The following is a 16,346-nucleotide window of genomic DNA, read 5'->3' as shown; positions in this document are numbered from 1 at the left end:
AGTCAGACCAATGGCCCTTTTAGATCAATACTGTCTACTCTGGCAGTTCTCTAGGGTCCCAACATACTTCCCCCTGAGTTCTACCTGGAGGTAAGAGAGATAAAACCTAGTTGAGTTTATTTTAGGCTATTACATTCACACCCTGCTTTTTCTTCCATCACCGAACCCAAAGCCGTTTCTAGTCAGCCAACCATTCAGGTGCTGATCGGAGTGAGACCTCCTTGGTTTCAGCCAAGTAGTGGCCTCATGTATGTAGCTTTAGACTGTACCCAGGGCCCATCTGCTAGGGGAAATAAGCAGCAATCAGTACTCTACCCAAATATTCAGAAAGAAGTAAGCATGTTCCTGATTTCTAGAATTCCAGCCAATGAGTGCAAAGATCAAGGGATAGTTGAAAAAACACACTTTGAACTTATTTTTGATTATATTTAAATGCTGATTCTATTATTGTGTCTTACATCACTTTAAAGATACACTGTAAACATTATTCAGATCATTTCACATTCATTGTGAAGATTTCCCAGTACTCCCTTCATCTTGTCAGCCACATTTCTGGCCACAAGCCTGTGACTGAGACTGGCTGGCAGCTCCTTTATGGAACTATAAATAGAATAATTTTCCATGCCAGGAAAGTTGATAGCTCCAGTTTTTGTGTGGAAAAGACAGTATATAAACCTTATGTATAAAGAGATAGCAAACCCCTTTCTCACTGATGTTGCCAGGTTACACCTGTTCAGAGGGGTGATGGCTGGAACTTCCATTGCTACCAAACAGGGAACCTTTGTGATTGTAAATATAGAGAAACACTTAAGTCCAGTTTCCCTCCAGCCTGGTGTTTTGGACTCCAGTTACTACCAGCCCCAGCTAGCACAGCCAATTGTTAGAGGTGATAGAAGTCACATTTGGTAGGCACTAGGTGGTAGAATGCTCTTGATGCTCTGCTACAGAATGACCACTTTAATCTGCACTGAAACTGTGCAAAGATCTCACTTGAACAAACTGGAATGCTTGTAAATTGAGTTGTTGGCACAAGTGAAAATGAACAAAGCATAAACCCAAATGTTCTATTGGCAGCTTTTTAGTTTGTGCCCAGTGTTGGCTAGCACCCATTGAAGCTGGTAGGGCAAAAGGCAGGGAGACAAATATTAGGTATAGGTAGAGGTAGAGGCAGAGGCAATGGTGGGCAGAAAAAAATGATTCTAATGTTTTCCCCTATCCTCCTCCCCAGTGAATTCTACGAGGGCAACACTGAAGCTACATACTCACATGTTTGTAGCAAAAAATGCATTATTTCTCAATATGGAATTGTTCATGCTCATCCTCAATTAATCAATCTAGATTTATTCTAGATCCTGACATCCACAAGGGTGGGTGTACATGTTCGCTTATCCCAAAGAAGTCCAATAAAGAAGACAACTTTCATTGTGCAGCCTTAATTTGCAGCTGTGTGATTGAATTGCATTTTGAAATAGTGACAGTCTAGAAGTGCCCTAAGCTTCTGCTGGCATGTTTTCTCTTTGTACTGCTGTGAGTCTTCCCAAATGTCCTTTTTTGATTAATTTGTCTCTGAACTTTTGTATGCACGCTAAAATCTAATGTAGAAACTATTTTAAAAGAGCAGATTAACCTTGATTTAACAGCAAGCAAATTTATTTTTAAAAAATTCCATTGCCCTTAAATGGGTAAAAAGTCAGGTCAAGTTCTGCTTTGGGAAACTGCTGTCATCTTCAGCATTAAGCATGCCATATACCATGATAACACTGCAAACTGACCACTGACTTGCAGACACTACTTCCTGAGTTTCATAAAAAATGAAAAAGACCTGTTCTAACCTTCTCTGCCTACTTGAGTTGTGTTCACCTGACCCCCTTAGACTATCATAAAGGGTTTTTTTCCTTTGGTGCATTACACAGTTTTCCTCTTATCCTGTTCACATCAGCACGACTTCATTCATTTCTGTTTTTGTTCATACAGCAGAGGGTATCTTTACTCTGTGCAAAAGTGCGCACCCTGGCTAGAGAAAAATTCAGAGTGGTTTAGGGACTCCAATCGATGACACTCTTGCTACAACATGGCTTTGTCACTGTGAGTCTCCATCTTTTTCCATTTCCAAAAGTAGTGATGCAGGCCTTACAAATCCCAACTGGATATTCAGTTTAAGAGAAAAATGTGCAAAACAGCAGGGCTTTTTACAACAAATATGGGCATTTTCCCCACAACACGAAACTTGCAGAGGAGAAAAATACAGATGTGGTGATAACCCTTTATGTATATTTTTAAGACCTACTTTTCCTCTCCCCATTTTTATTAGATTTGATTTGATACAATTTTATAAAGTTAAAAATGAAAACAATAAGTAAGGCATAATAACAGAAACGGAACATCCCATATTCCCCATCCTACCACCTCCCTCGCCCTCACAGTGTTTCTCACACTTGAGTCCACTGACCACTGATGGGAGTTATAGTCCAACAACAGCTAGGACTCAAGTTAGAGAAACACTATGTGATTCAGTTGCATTACCAATTAATTAAGAATTCTGTTGCTTATGGGTAAGGACAGGCTCTGGCGTAAGGACACTAGCATCCTCTAAAATATTTTATCCTATACATCTCCATTGTGCAACTTGGAGTGATTGGAAGGAGTCTGGGTGGAGTTTTGTTTGTCCACTGTGGTGGAGATGAAAAGGACAACCATTAACCTCTATAGAATTGCTATCGGATGTTCAGATGTTGATGTTATGATAGTATATGTTGTTGAATGGGTGATACAGTGGTACCCCGGGTTACATACGCTTCAGGTTACAGACTCTGCTAACCCAGAAATAGTACCTCAGGTTAAGGACTTTGCTTCAGGATGAGAACAGAAATCGTGTTCCGGCGGTGCGGCGGCAGCAGGAGGCCCCATTAGCTAAAGTGGTGCTTCAGGTTAACAACAGTTTCAGGTTAAGAATGGACCTCTGGAACGAATTAAGTACTTAACCCGAGGTACCACTGTAATTGGTCTGTTCTGTGATTGTCATTAATATATGAAATAAGCCTCCAAATTGTAACGAAAGTGTCTAGTTTCTCTTTGCTTTGAGCAACATGGAATTTGTGTTATCTTTTCGGCAATAGCCAATTCCTTTTTTTTTATAACATAGGTCTATACAGTGGTACCTCGGGTTACAGACGCTTTAAGTTACAGATGCTTCAGGTTACAGACTCTGCTAACCCAGAAATAGTACATCAGATTAAGAACTTTGCTTCAGGATGAGAACAGAAATTGCATGGCAGTGGCGCAGCACGCCCCATTAGCTAAAGTGGTACCTCAGGTTAAGAACAGTTTCAGGTTAAGAACGGACCTCCAGAAGGAATTAAGTTCTTAATCCGAGGTACCACTGTATGTAAGTCTTTCCATTTTGGGGCAACAGATAGATCTCAAGTCACGGTGTGGTGTGGTGTGGTGTGGTGTGAGGTAATCTCTTCCTTAAAGACTGAGGTATTGGCATTAAAGTTGTTTATGTTTCAGAAAGCAGACTTGCTGGACAAAGACTTGTTTGACAGAGTGCAAACCATATACGCTTCAAAAGTGAGACATCTCATCTCCAGTCTACAACTGATTCCACCTAGCTCAAGTCCCCTCATTTGTGCACATGATTCATACATCTGAGGCTCTATGCTCACTGACCCTATTTGAGGATCTCTCTAATTCTGGCACAAAAAAGCAATCAAGTCTCAATTCTACACTATTTAAATTCCTAGTGGACCTCAAGTATGAAAGTGGAGGCAAAGCATGTCAAGCATGGGAAAGAGATATTGGGTATTTTTCTATGTATAGTATAAGACTAGGTTTTCCCCCCCTAAAAAATAATGTCAAAAATTAGGGGGCGTCTTATACTCTGGGCCATCTCCCCCCATTTTCTTAAATCTGAGTCCCCAAAATAGAGGGCATCTTATACATGGGGGTATCTTATAGATGAAAAAATACAGTATGCCTAGGAAAGTATGTGGTCTAGTGCTTACTTTGACTGCTACTTCCATAGTCCTACACAAGGCACTTTAAAATTAGTATATCATTGGCACTTGATTCAGGTGAAGTGCCATGGTCATGGTCATACCTTGTTTTCTCTGTTTTACCAGAGGGATTGTGAAGTCACTGGTTCATATATGCACCTATGGTGGAACTGTTGAAAATGAAGGGGTTTGGTAAAAGATAAGCAGAAAAATGAATTTTAGCTTACAAGTTTAGCCTTTTTAGGTGAAATATAACTAACACTGAAGAAAGTAATAATATGCTTAGAAAATCCCCTTTAAAAGCACAACTGCTCTTCTAGATACACGTTTTTTTGTACTGCGTCATTACAAAATGAAGTTTAATGGATACTTGTCCTTATATATATTATATTCATGTTTATTAAATATGTATTTCCACAAGGCAACAATTTGGCAACAATTTGTTAGCTAATTGCTCATTTTATATGATGCAGCCATTTATTTGGGAATCTCAGTTGCAGCACATAATAATTATTCAGACATTTAGATTTATCCCCCTGCCCTTTCACTCTTACGATGTTGCAACATGAACAGAACCTTGTTGGAAACATTTTGTCCCTTCACTTAAGCAGTGACAGAAACGTAGGTGGAACCAGCCAAGTGCCTCTTCATTATCTCCCTGTATCCTTTTTGTGTCCTCTCCAAGTTTTTCTCAGATTTGTTCTGCTGTCCATTACGGTACTATGTTATTTATTACAATTAACATATAATTTCCCCGCAGATATGGCAGGCAGGCACTTATGTTGCCTGCTGAAATTGCTTTAAATGCCACTGTTGTCTTTACATCCAACCTACTTAATGTTCCCAGTGACAAAGTAAGCAAATATGAGGTTTTATGGAAACAATTACAGGCAAATGAGGCTTTTACATCAGTCATGATGTATAACAACACCTCTCCATAGAATATTACTCTAATCTAGCCATCAAATAGATAATACTTATTCATAATATCTCAGCCCATATGATCAGCATGCATTTGCTGCCTTAAAAACCTTTATCAACTTGCTCACTCGCTGGATCATCACCTTGTCGTGGTGCATGGGCTTGCACGTCCCTGTGATCCTTGTGAGCGAAGCCATTGGGAGTCTCGTACTGCCAGCAGGGTCACCCAAGGCAGTAAGGTCCAAGGAGAGGAGCTAGAGCAGTGGTTTTCAACCAGGGTGTCATGGCATCCTGGGGTGCATTGAATCATGGTCGGGGTGTTGCAGGCAACACTGGCCTCTGCCCCTCTTTCCTTCCCTCCCTCCTCTGACATCCTCTCGTGTCTCTGCTTCCCAAAGGCTTGAACAGCTGTTTATTGCAGCAGCCATGGCTATAGGAGGCACCTCTCTTTGGGAGGAGGGGCAGCTCAGAGACCAGGGATGGAAGGAAAAGTTGCCTGGAGGAGAGGGAAGAGGAAAGGAGGCTGAGGGAACACTCCACAAGGGCGGGTGTTTGAAAAAGGATGAGAGACTGCCAGCTCTGCAGGCAAGGGGTGACATTACCGGGCTTCTAAGCCCCACAGGGGTGCTACAGAAAGACTGTAGTTAACGGAGCCATGGACTCAAAAAGGTTGAACATCTCTGAGCTAGACAAAGAATGATCTAAGAAGTCCTCAACGTCAGAACAGGCAGAAAATAATAAGTAGTATGTTACAATGGCTGTGAAGGTGGATGAAGGATACAGCAGATAAGAATCTACTAGTTGTCGTGATGCTCATGCTACCAGAATAGAGCCTTACTGCATGAACTGATCTCGACTCATAAAAAATATTCACACACAAGCATCTTCCAAAAACCCATCCCAAAACCCACCCACCCCAAATGAACTTACTAGGGGCTGACGCCCCAGGTTGCTTTGCTCACCAATCCCCTAGCCCCACCAATCCCCTTCCAACCCTCATCACCAAAGTCCATCCCTCCTTACTCCTTGCCCAAGCCCCCTCCCCTAATCCCCTCCCTTTACTCACCAAACCTCTACAGCTTCCCTGTGATACTGCACTGCCTCTCTCAAACCAACTACCACTGCAAGCCCAGCTTCCTCACCCACTTCAGCCCCCTGCTACAAGCCCAGGTCTCTTGTCTGCTGCCTCTCTTCCTTACCTGTTCCTTGCCTATACAGTATAAAGAGAAACTAACATACCTATTCCAAACTCTTCCCAATGAGATCCTCCTTAGTCATCACTGTAAGTGGAAAAGGAAACCATTTGTAAAAACCATGGTCCTGTAAAAAAACACAAACCAGGATAAATTCCAAATTCTTGTACCTTTCTTCATCAGGCTGGGGAGTCCCTAACTTGAAATAATATTATATTGCTCATCAAGTCAAACATGTGGTTCTCTTAATCTTGGAAGATGACTCTGAGCAATGGGTACAATTAGAAACATATATAATTGATAATATCCCAACCACAGTCTACCACTTCTTTAAAACTAGAATTAAGAACACTACTACTATCAAAAATAGATTTACGCAAACTATGTTTAATGTATGGAAGGAGAAAATAGGAACATTGTCTCCAAGTTCGTTCGTCCCCCCCGCTCCCTCTAGCTTTCCATCTATTCTTTTGTAAATCTCTTCACCAACTCTCTGTGACAAGATGGAAAGCCAAGAGTCTATGCTGCTTAATGAACATCTATGAGAGCAATACCCCACTAAGGGTACAAGAACTGCAAACTAAATGGGAGAAATTCATATATCATGGCTACTGTGCTACCAACTGGAAGTTTTTCTTCCAGGTTGTCTCGTGTGCCCCCCCCCCCCCCGGTACAGGGGAGCACAAGAATCGCACCACTCCACTCTGGCTCGGAGTGGCTAGGAGCCTGCCTGCCCATTCACAAGCTCCCCAGGCCACTCCTTTGCTGCTTTACAAGGAGGGAGGCACGAATACATCTCATTGCCAAGTGAGTAAGGGATTGCGGTGGGGGCGGGGGGTTGCCATGATACAGTTCCTTGCCAAGGGCACAAGGGAGCCTAGGTATGCCTCTGTCCTTGCATGCTACTCTGTCCTGCTTTTTACTAGTTGAGCTGACCATTCTACCTCTATAGCAGGCTGGGATTTTTTAAAGCAGATTTCTAGCTGCACAAATGCCCTTCCCTGTAAAATTGGGAGAGCCAAACAAACAGAAAAAGTACTTTGTCCCTTGGTTGCACTCTGTATCAATGGAGGTTTCTCCATAGGACTCGGTGGCTCCTATCTACTTCACAACAATGATTCATACATTTATCTACTCCAGTAACTAACAGGTGCAAAAACAGGAAGATACGATGAAGCGTTACTTGCACAGCTGTAAAGGATGAAGAAAATGAAGTTCTTATCAAAAAGTAGAGGATGTTTTCATTGAGCTTGGGGAGTTTGTTTTAGGTATGGCAATTGAGCTTAAGTAATTTATTGTAAGTTCTGTTGCTTTACTCTCAAAACAATGCAAGTGTGAAATTTAAATGAGAGACTACTATCAATTCCTTAGCAACTATATCATAGTGGCTCCCTATTTTAAAGAAGTGAATAATGTTTTGTAGTGGAACAAAATGAGAGGAAATTAAATATCAATTTAAAATAATTGCCATATTTCCAGAATTAAATTTAAGCTTGCCATGAGATCATGATGACTGCATAACTACAGCAATTATAGCATCGGGTTTCATTTAAAAGATTATTAAGTGGACATGAATATTATTAAACTGAATAACCTTTAAAAAGCCTGGTACATTATTAATCTTATGCTATTTTCTTTTTTGTAAAGTTTTATATTATTATATGTTATGATGTATATAAAACAGAGAGAACAATTATTATAACAGATAAAAATTAAAAAGATGAAAAACAAAGTTATAAAAGAGGCATGAAGAATGAGTATGGTTGCAAATGGGTTAAAAAAACAAAGTCCAAGTTTGTTGTTGTTTAGTCGTTTAGTCGTGTCTGACTCTTCGTGACCCCATGGACCAGAGCATGCCAGGCACTTCTGTCTTCCACTGCCTCCAGTAGTTTGATCAGACTCATGCTGGTAGCTTCGAAAACACTATCCAACCATCTATCAAACTTATCATACTATCAAATCTGCTTCCAGATTTGCCAGAATTGCAATGAGGGCTGCCTTGAAAATGATGGTTCCACTGTATATGCCATAAAGGAATGCCAAATCACAGAAAAGGTGTGTGGCGGTTCTAGCTCTTGTCAAAATCTCAAATTATTTGTAATTTTTTCCATTATAGCTATATTCCAGAGAGATTGATACCAAGCATCCAATGTAAGATTTGGGGCAGTATTCCACTGAGTTGCAATTACTACTCATGCTGCCCAGATCATAACCTTATACTACTAATCTTTATACTTGGCATGCAAGCCTCAGTATTACGGGTTACTTTCCTATTGAGAAAAAGTATTAAGCTTTCCTCCTAGATATGAATATTTGCCTTTCTAAAAACAAAGCACTGAGAAGGAAACATACTATAACCATATTATGTTCAGCACTTTAAAAAGTATATAAATTATAAATTATTTCCTACCAGTCTTAACATATTGGAAAGAACATGAATCATAACCAGTTCCCTCAAAGATATATAGCTGATCTGAAAGGTCTTTAGTTTCATGAAGTTCCATAAAATACACAAAACACCCCTAATTCTAGTGGCCCTGGATGTATAAAACGTTTTTGACCCTGTTAATTGTAATTTTTCATTAAGCTCTCTTTCTTGTTATAGGTTTGGCCTCAAATTTACTGCCACATCCTATTTATTCAACCTACCACTGCATAGATATGAGCTAATGATCTAGATTTGTGTGTGTGTGTGTGTGTGTGTGTGTGTGGAGAGAGAGAGAGAGAGAGAGAGAGAGAGAGAGAGAGAGAGAGAGGTACCAAACAGGGCTGCCCACTGTCCCCCAACTTTTCATATTAGTCTTTGACTTTTTGGCTAATACTCTTTGGTCCAACCTTACTATCACAGGCATTAATGCTAATGGCACAGAACAGCTGTTAAACTTTTATGCTGATGACATTCTGCTCATCCTGCAAGGCCTCCAGACAGTTGTTCCCCTACCTCATATCTGAGTTGGAAACTTGTAATGAGAGCAGGATTTTGAGTGAATTTTGGAAAGACATAGGATGTCAGATGATGTCTTTGAATATATACCTAGGTACCAAATTTCCTTATTCCAGATATTAGGTATTCTTCTCTCTATAATTAATACTTTTGGGTATATAAACATCTGCATAAATCTTTTAGAGCAAATTATTGTGTCATATGGCAGAAAATACTTCCAGTGGAACAGACCATGGGTGCAGCCAGGGTTTTTGGGGAGAGGAGGACTTTTGTTTCGGGGGCAGAACTGAGCTATCTGTGACTCAGTCGGTCAGCTTAAGGGTTTTTTTTAATTAACTTGTTTGAGGGGGTCAGCTGCCCCTCCTACGCCCATGGAACAGACTAAATTAAAAAAATTCCAGCTGTCTGGCAGCTATAAAGAAAGTAATCTTCCCGAGCTGTCCTGCCTGTATATTTTTGTTTTTAACAACAGTGATTCTGTCCTCGATACTAAGCTGCTGGCACAGTATAGCTGAATTCTTAACTTTTAAAAGTAGAGATCAAGAACCTCTAACGTTCATAGATACGGACCTGCCTCTGAAGAAGGCTGGGACATTCCTCTATTTAAGATTTATTATGAGTCAAACCAGATTCAACATCCAATTTATTTCATGGCAAGAAGGCAAATAAATCAGTAGGTGTAGGTGGAAAAGGGAATCTTAGGTTGGATTATACAGACAGCATTCATTTTGTTAAAATGGTGTTATGTCACTTCTCTGAAAAGAAACAGACTGCACTTTGGCAGGGACTCTACAACTTTGGAAACACAGAAAATAAAGGCTTTTACCTAACATAACCTTCTAAATCATGCTACGCTATTACCTGGACTCTGCCTCATGTGATAGGCAATTTAATATTATAAACTTTGAACAGGGAGGTCTTTACAGATTTAGATATTTCATCTAAATTTCACTTGCCTTAGCTAGGGATTTGCCTAAATCTTTAAATTAAGGTATATAATTTAAAGGAGAGTGTAAGCAAATGCCGGGTCTTTGAGCCACTATCCTTAGTAGGGTAACAACTGATCAATAAAGACTTTGGCACAGTGGACAAACTGAAGGAAGTGTGGGAATCTGATTGGTCTATTAATCTTGAAAATACCCATTGGTCTTCTATTTTTGGAACCTTTATTTTTAAGTCAACACCTGTATCCATCAAACAGACAATGCTAAAAAAAAAATGTTGTTCTTTTGCAGCAAATATGTCAATCCTTCTGCTACTCCCCTGTGTTGGAAAGGATACAGAGAAGTTGGCTTGTGCTAATATATGTGGTGGCTCTGTTGTAAGGTTTCCAAATTTGGGGATTTTAAATGAAATAAATAGAAGAAATAACAGGGCAAAAAACTGTAAAATCCTTTGATTTGGCATACTTTTGGCCTTTTCCAGGAAACAAATGTGGGACTGCTGTTTAAACCTCTTATTGGATGCTTATTTGTGCCAGCTCAGTTGGTTATTGCTTGATACTTGAAGGATGACACTGGAGCCACCAAGGATAACTGGCATAATAAGGTTGGGCAAATTGCATTATTGGAGGACTTAACTAACCAACAGCATGCAAAAGTGTTGGTTGGCCCAGCATTGGCCTACTTCTCCTGCAGTACCCCTCCTTAGTGGCTCAGATGTGCCTGGGTATGGAGCCCACCCATATCCTGGTGTGGGGACATACCCTGGATTCAAAACTATTCCACCCAGTTAGGACTCCTCCTGTAGCTCTTGGTGTATGTTGCTATGTCTTGAGGATGGAGGCAAAAGAAAATGCCCCATGTTGCGTCTGCATATTATCTGCTGCTGTGGCTGAATAATTAGGGAATTGCTCTGTGGTGCAATGAGCTGAAGCTTCTCCAAAACTATCCATACATTCTTAAGGAGAACAAGTAACACAGTTCTAGTGGAAAAGAACCTCTTAGCTCTTATCCTGATAAGAAGGGAAATATTCTTTAGCTATTCTTTAAAACAAAACAAAAAACACAACTGTCAGGTTGTACAGGTACAGTTTTATCTGTAGGTATATTTCTAATTTCAAAAACAAACAGTATCTTATGAATAAAGCTTAATTTAGAAACCATTATTGTACTCTACCAACATAAGTATCTTAGTGAACCTGGGGGGATTTTTTTATTTGGCTCTGTATCCTGTGGTTTTAGCTCAGAGAAAACTGTTTCATAACTGCATAAACAGTGCAGGTGTCTCATCTTATTCAGTAGGGTGTGTCCATTTTGTTTCAGACATATAGAGACATATGACACCACAGAACAGAAAGAAAAATGAAAGACAAACCTACCCACCTACATGTAAAGAGATGCAGAGACACAGGATCTAATGCTGAAAAATGGGCAGGTACTGAAGAAAAGCAGAGGGTAAGGGCTTCTGCTGAGGTTTTCAGCTGAGTAGAATTTTGAAAGTTGTCTGTGAGGTTTTGAGGAATTTAAAATATTATGTCAAAATGAATTAACAAAATGAATTGGATTGTTATATGTTTTGAAATGAAGTGACTGTACTTGTATTGGTGTTATTTTTATCCATTTTTCTATTATGCTGTAGGACATCTTGGATATATTTATGTGGGGAAATGGTGAGCAAATTGAGGAAGAAGGAGGAAGAGGAGGAGGAGGAGGAGAAAATTCTAGAGAACCTATTTGAAGGATTTCAGTTGCAGTGATGTTTTATGGTAAATTTTGAAGTGCAGCAGTTCATCATGACAGCTCCAATAGCAATTTCCCTTGTGAGAGTTAAAAATGCAGATGTATTGATCTAATATTTACACACAAACATGCACACACAATAAAGACCAGTTCTATGTGGCATAATACTCCATTTATTAGAAAAAAGCATGACTGCCATCATGCATAGCCAGTCACCAGGGAGTAAGCTCCAATAAACTCAGTATTATGTATTTATGACTGCAGAGGAGGAGGAGGAAGAAGAAGAGGAGGAGGAGGAGGAGGAGTTTGGACTTGATATCCCACCTTTCACCCCCCTTAAGGAGTCTCAAAGCGGCTAACAATCTGCTTTCCCTTCCTCCCCCACAACAAACACTCTGTGAGGTGAGGCCGAGAGACTTCAGAGAAGTGTGACTAGCCCAAGGTCACCCAGCAGCTGCACGTGGAGGAGCGGAGAATCAAACCCGGTTCACCAGATTATGAGTGCACTGCTCTTAACCACTACACCACACTGCACTCATTAATGCCAGTATGGACTTCTGACAAGAGCTTCACAAGATCATTTTTGATAGCAAAGCCTACTCCATGTATTCAACGTTCTTGTTCATGTATTCCAGAAGAATGTGTAGCCTCCTTTTTCTTCCTTCAGTTGTCCCTCTCCTGCTCTTCGAGTTTCTTGAAGCACTGCAATATTGATGTTAAAATGTTGCAACTCTCTTGCAATGATGGCAGTTCTGTGTTCGGGATGTTTGTTATCTGTGTTATCCAACAAAGTCCGTATATTCCATTTTCCAAAGTTCAATTGTCTTACGACCACTGGGTGGTAACCCCACTGGGCGTGGTAATCCATTCAGGGGGAAAGGAGGGTAGACTATGTTTAGGGAACTTTTTCTAGCCCCTCCGCCTTTTTGGGATGAGCAGAGTAGATCCTAAATAGGGCTGCTCAGTCATGGACACAGCTGCCGAGCTGCTCAACTGCCTCATTCCTTGGGTCAGAGTGACTGAATATGTATCCACCGCCCATGTGCTGGTTCATAACTAGGGGCTTTCAGATTTCACGGTCCTGCCCCCGTTACCATTTGCCAATCATCATGGGACTTTTTTGGGTTTAGGATTTGGTTTTGGAAGACACCAATGCACAATCTCCGACGGCATGAGTATCACGAAGACTGGTAGATTCTTCTGCCTGTTCTGCCGTTGAGGACTTCTTGGATCCTTCTTTGTCTAGCTCCTCCTCCTTTGACCTTACTGCCTTGTGTGACCCTACTGGGAATATAAGACTCCCGGCAGCTTCGCTCACAAGGGTCATAGGAGCATGCAAGCCTACTCACCACAATGAGGTGATGATCCAGCAAGTGAGTCTGAAAATCACAATACCAGTTACTGCATAGGGTAAGATGAATTCCAGATGATAGCTATAAGAATGAATGATATTGATCAATATGTCTAAAGTAACAAAGATCATTTTTAATTATATGATTGATCTTGTATCTTTTATTTTTAAATAAACCACAAGAATGAGGGATAACTGGGACATGGACTGAATGGCATAAAAGGAATATTTGGGTATCCTTAACTGGGGCCCTTGTGCATCAAGGGGAAGATAGTGTGGGATATTGTGCAAATAAATGATAGGCAGAGAGAAATGCCAGTTGTTGGGGAGGATGACATACAAATGTTATACATGGGTTAAAAGGGGAACAGAGTAGTGCTAGGTAATGGGTATGCATCCAATATATTGCTAGAGGCTGGTGAGGTAATGAAACTATGAAATGCCAAATGTTTTCTGCAGTACAGTGCCTGGGGTAGTGAACAGATATGTTTGCCAACAAGAATAGCACAAGGATCCTAAAAAAACCTTACAAAATATGAAATTACTGGCAAGAAAAGGGCTAGAAAGTTTTAAGAATTCCTCTCAGGTAGCATCTCATAGAAGATGTTGAAATTGGTTTTTGTATTTCTTAAGACTGTGGTTTACTCCTCTAAGTTGGTCAGAATGTGCATTCATTTTAAATTGTTTTTCTCCGTGACACGAGCAATGACTCTGAAGCTCTCTCACATTATCTCTGCCAAGAATGAGCATTGCTAAGCAAGAATGAACAGAGCCATGTGTCAATCAAAGGTAAATATATGACCTAATGTAAGTTCAACATTATTGTTATATGTTCTTGAGCAATTCAAAGTCCAATGGGCTAAAAAAAGGTTAAAACTCCTTTTCATCCTTTCTGATAGGGGCTTTGTTTCATCACACTCTTCGGCTGGGAGTTTAATTTTCTCTTAGTTTGCTGTTCTTGTTATAACAGCACTATGAATTTTGTTTGCTCCTTGGATTTATGCTAATTCTTTTTATGTATATTGGCTTATATTTTAATATTTTTGTCTTACTGTAATATTACTGCTCAGAGGCCACTTGATGAAAAGGCAGCCAGAGGAAAAATGGAAATCTAGATAAGCTTGCAAATCTGAACACCATAAAACACTGGCTGGACAGTTTGACTTCAAGGTCAGTTCTCTGACCGTGGACCAGCTGCTGTTTTTCTCCGCTTAGGTCACCTCACAGAATACTTTTATGAGTTTGGTGCAGAGGAGTAGGCTGTATGCCAAGACCCAAGTGTTAAAATATAAACAAGGATTCAAATTCCTGGTGAGATGAAAGCCTAATTAATGGGCCATTAAGTGAACAAAAGAAGTGAATCTGTGCCAGACAATAAATGGGTTGAGCCCTTCCCTCAACTGGCTGGTAGTTAGAAAGACAAAGGCTAGAGAGTTGGGAGATGTGAGCTAGGAGCTAGTAGCAGAAAGCAACAGGTTGGAAAGCCAGAGAGTTGTGTGATTTATGTTTAAATACAAGACTGTGGCTATGGGGGAAGCAAAGCGCTCTTGGAGTGTTAATGCTGTGAACCCCTCCATCCAATGCCAGGTGGCCTTTTAGGAGCCCCACGACAATGGATCAAAATGGGTTTATTAGAATTATTGGTTGGTAAAATAAAAAACGTATTAGGAGATAATCTGCAAGAGGGGCCTGGATATTTGGACAGCCTAGGGGCTTCAATAGGCTTTAATCCGACACTGCCTCCATTGTTCTACAGTGCTACCTCAGGTTACAGACGCTTCAGGTTACAGACGCTTCAGGTTACAGACTCCGCTAACCCAGAAATAGTACCTCAGGTTAAGAACTTTGCTTCAGGATGAGAACAGAAATTGTGTGGCGGTGGCATGGCAGCAGCAGGAGGCCCCATTAACTAAAGTGGTACCTCAGGTTAAGAACAGTTTCAGGTTAAGAACGGACCTCCAGAATGAATTAAGTTTTTAACCCGAGGTACCACTGTTTATATGTGTAAATAAACCATATATCACAAAGATACCAGTCTCCGCTGTGCCGCATTCTTAAGGAAGTGATTGGAACCCATGGAATCTCACACCACTTGAAGACTGGGGTGGCATGCAACAATACTTTCTAGAGTTGCATATAAATGTGCAATGCAAACTTAATAAATGATAAAAAACAAATATAAAATGGGCACAGTTTATGTAACACCCCACCACTTTTTAGGACTGATGGAGAAACTGTGTAGACAAGAAAAACAAAAGTGCATTGTGTTCAATGGGTCTGACTCCCTAGGATGTGTTAGGATTGGGCTACAAGCGTAAGTGCAGGAACCCATCAGGAGGTTTTAGTGTTTTAACTTTTGTATGTTTTAAAGTAGCGTTGCGGATTTTGCCCACCCCCACCCAATTTAATTTTTTAATCTTTTCATAAACAGCTCTTGTGTGTATGTGTGTGTTACAAACAAGCGGTGTATAAATTATATGAAATAAATAACTCTCCCCCTTCACCTGCAAGGAGCATAAGGTGGCCTCACAACAGCTCTGCCAGGTAGGTTAGGTTGAGAGCAGGCAAAGACGACCCGCGGGTCATTCCCCGCGGCTTGAACCCTGGTCTCCCAGGTCGCTCGAACCGCGTCTGCACCGCACTGTAGCCTGCGATTTGGGGCTACAGTTTGACCAAGGGCGGCGGCATCTGAGCCAGCCATTCATTTTATACAGATTTTGTGTGTGTGACACAGAGAGAAAGGAAACTTATGGGGGGGGCACCTGGAGGACAACCAGCCGGGCGCGCGTGTGAGGAGTTGTTTTGAGGGGCGGCGGCAAAGGCAAAGGCAGGCGGGGAAAGAGGCGGCGGCAGCGGCTGTTTCGAGGGGTGGAGGCGGGCAAGCTGAGGCACCTGAGCGGCACCCGCCTCCTCTTTCTCCTCCCTCTCTCCGCCCTCTCAGTGGTTTCGTCTTTCTTCCTTTCTTTCCTCCGCCCGGAAACTCACAAGAGAAGCAGCCACGTTGCCTCAGCCCTACCGACCTGGGCCGGGTTCGGCGGCGGCGGCAGCGGCAGCGGGTCCCCTGAGGAGAGCCGGGAGCCCGCGCTTTTCCTTGGCGCCTTTCCCGCCCTCCCGCGGGTCTGAGGAGCCCTCTCCCCCGCGCCTTACCTCCACCAGGTGAGTCCGCCTCCCTCCTCCTCCCTCCTCCTCCTTCTCCCGAGCTGCCGTTGGGATTGAGACCGGGTCAAGCGCGGAGGGGGAGACGCACCCAACATCGTTAAT

The 16,346-nt window shown here is 41.5% G+C and overlaps 2 protein-coding genes and 1 long non-coding RNA gene across 4 annotated transcripts in view; 2 read left to right on the top strand and 1 right to left on the bottom strand.

Annotated features, from left to right (window-relative positions):
• LOC309524001 overlaps positions 1 to 16,180 on the bottom strand; it is a 35,660-nt gene extending 19,480 nt beyond the window's left edge. The window contains exons 1-3 of one of the 2 annotated variants that reach the window (XR_014215735.1): positions 16,071 to 16,180; positions 6,156 to 6,236; positions 4,100 to 4,165 (exon numbers count right to left, since the gene is read on the bottom strand). This is a non-coding gene — a long non-coding RNA (uncharacterized lncRNA). Of the gene's footprint in view, positions 1 to 3,846; positions 4,166 to 6,155; positions 6,237 to 16,070 lie in introns of those variants that run through there. The other variant, XR_014215736.1, reaches the window with a different exon arrangement.
• LOC309523972 (ras-like protein family member 11A-like) overlaps positions 1 to 16,346 on the top strand; it is a 212,123-nt gene that overhangs the window by 41,373 nt on the left and 154,404 nt on the right. The window lies entirely within an intron of this gene.
• The window catches only part of LOC309523951 (ligand of Numb protein X 2-like), a 41,239-nt gene continuing 40,974 nt past the window's right edge, over positions 16,082 to 16,346 (top strand). The window contains exon 1 of the mRNA XM_082208252.1: positions 16,082 to 16,241. The gene's annotated coding sequence lies outside the window, so the exon portion shown is untranslated. The remainder of the gene's footprint in view (positions 16,242 to 16,346) is intronic.

Source organism: Podarcis vaucheri (assembly GCF_965113315.1).
Source record: "Podarcis vaucheri genome assembly, chromosome: Z".
Classification (NCBI taxonomy): domain Eukaryota; kingdom Metazoa; phylum Chordata; class Lepidosauria; order Squamata; family Lacertidae; genus Podarcis; species Podarcis vaucheri.
This window is presented reverse-complemented; position numbering and strand designations above follow the sequence as displayed.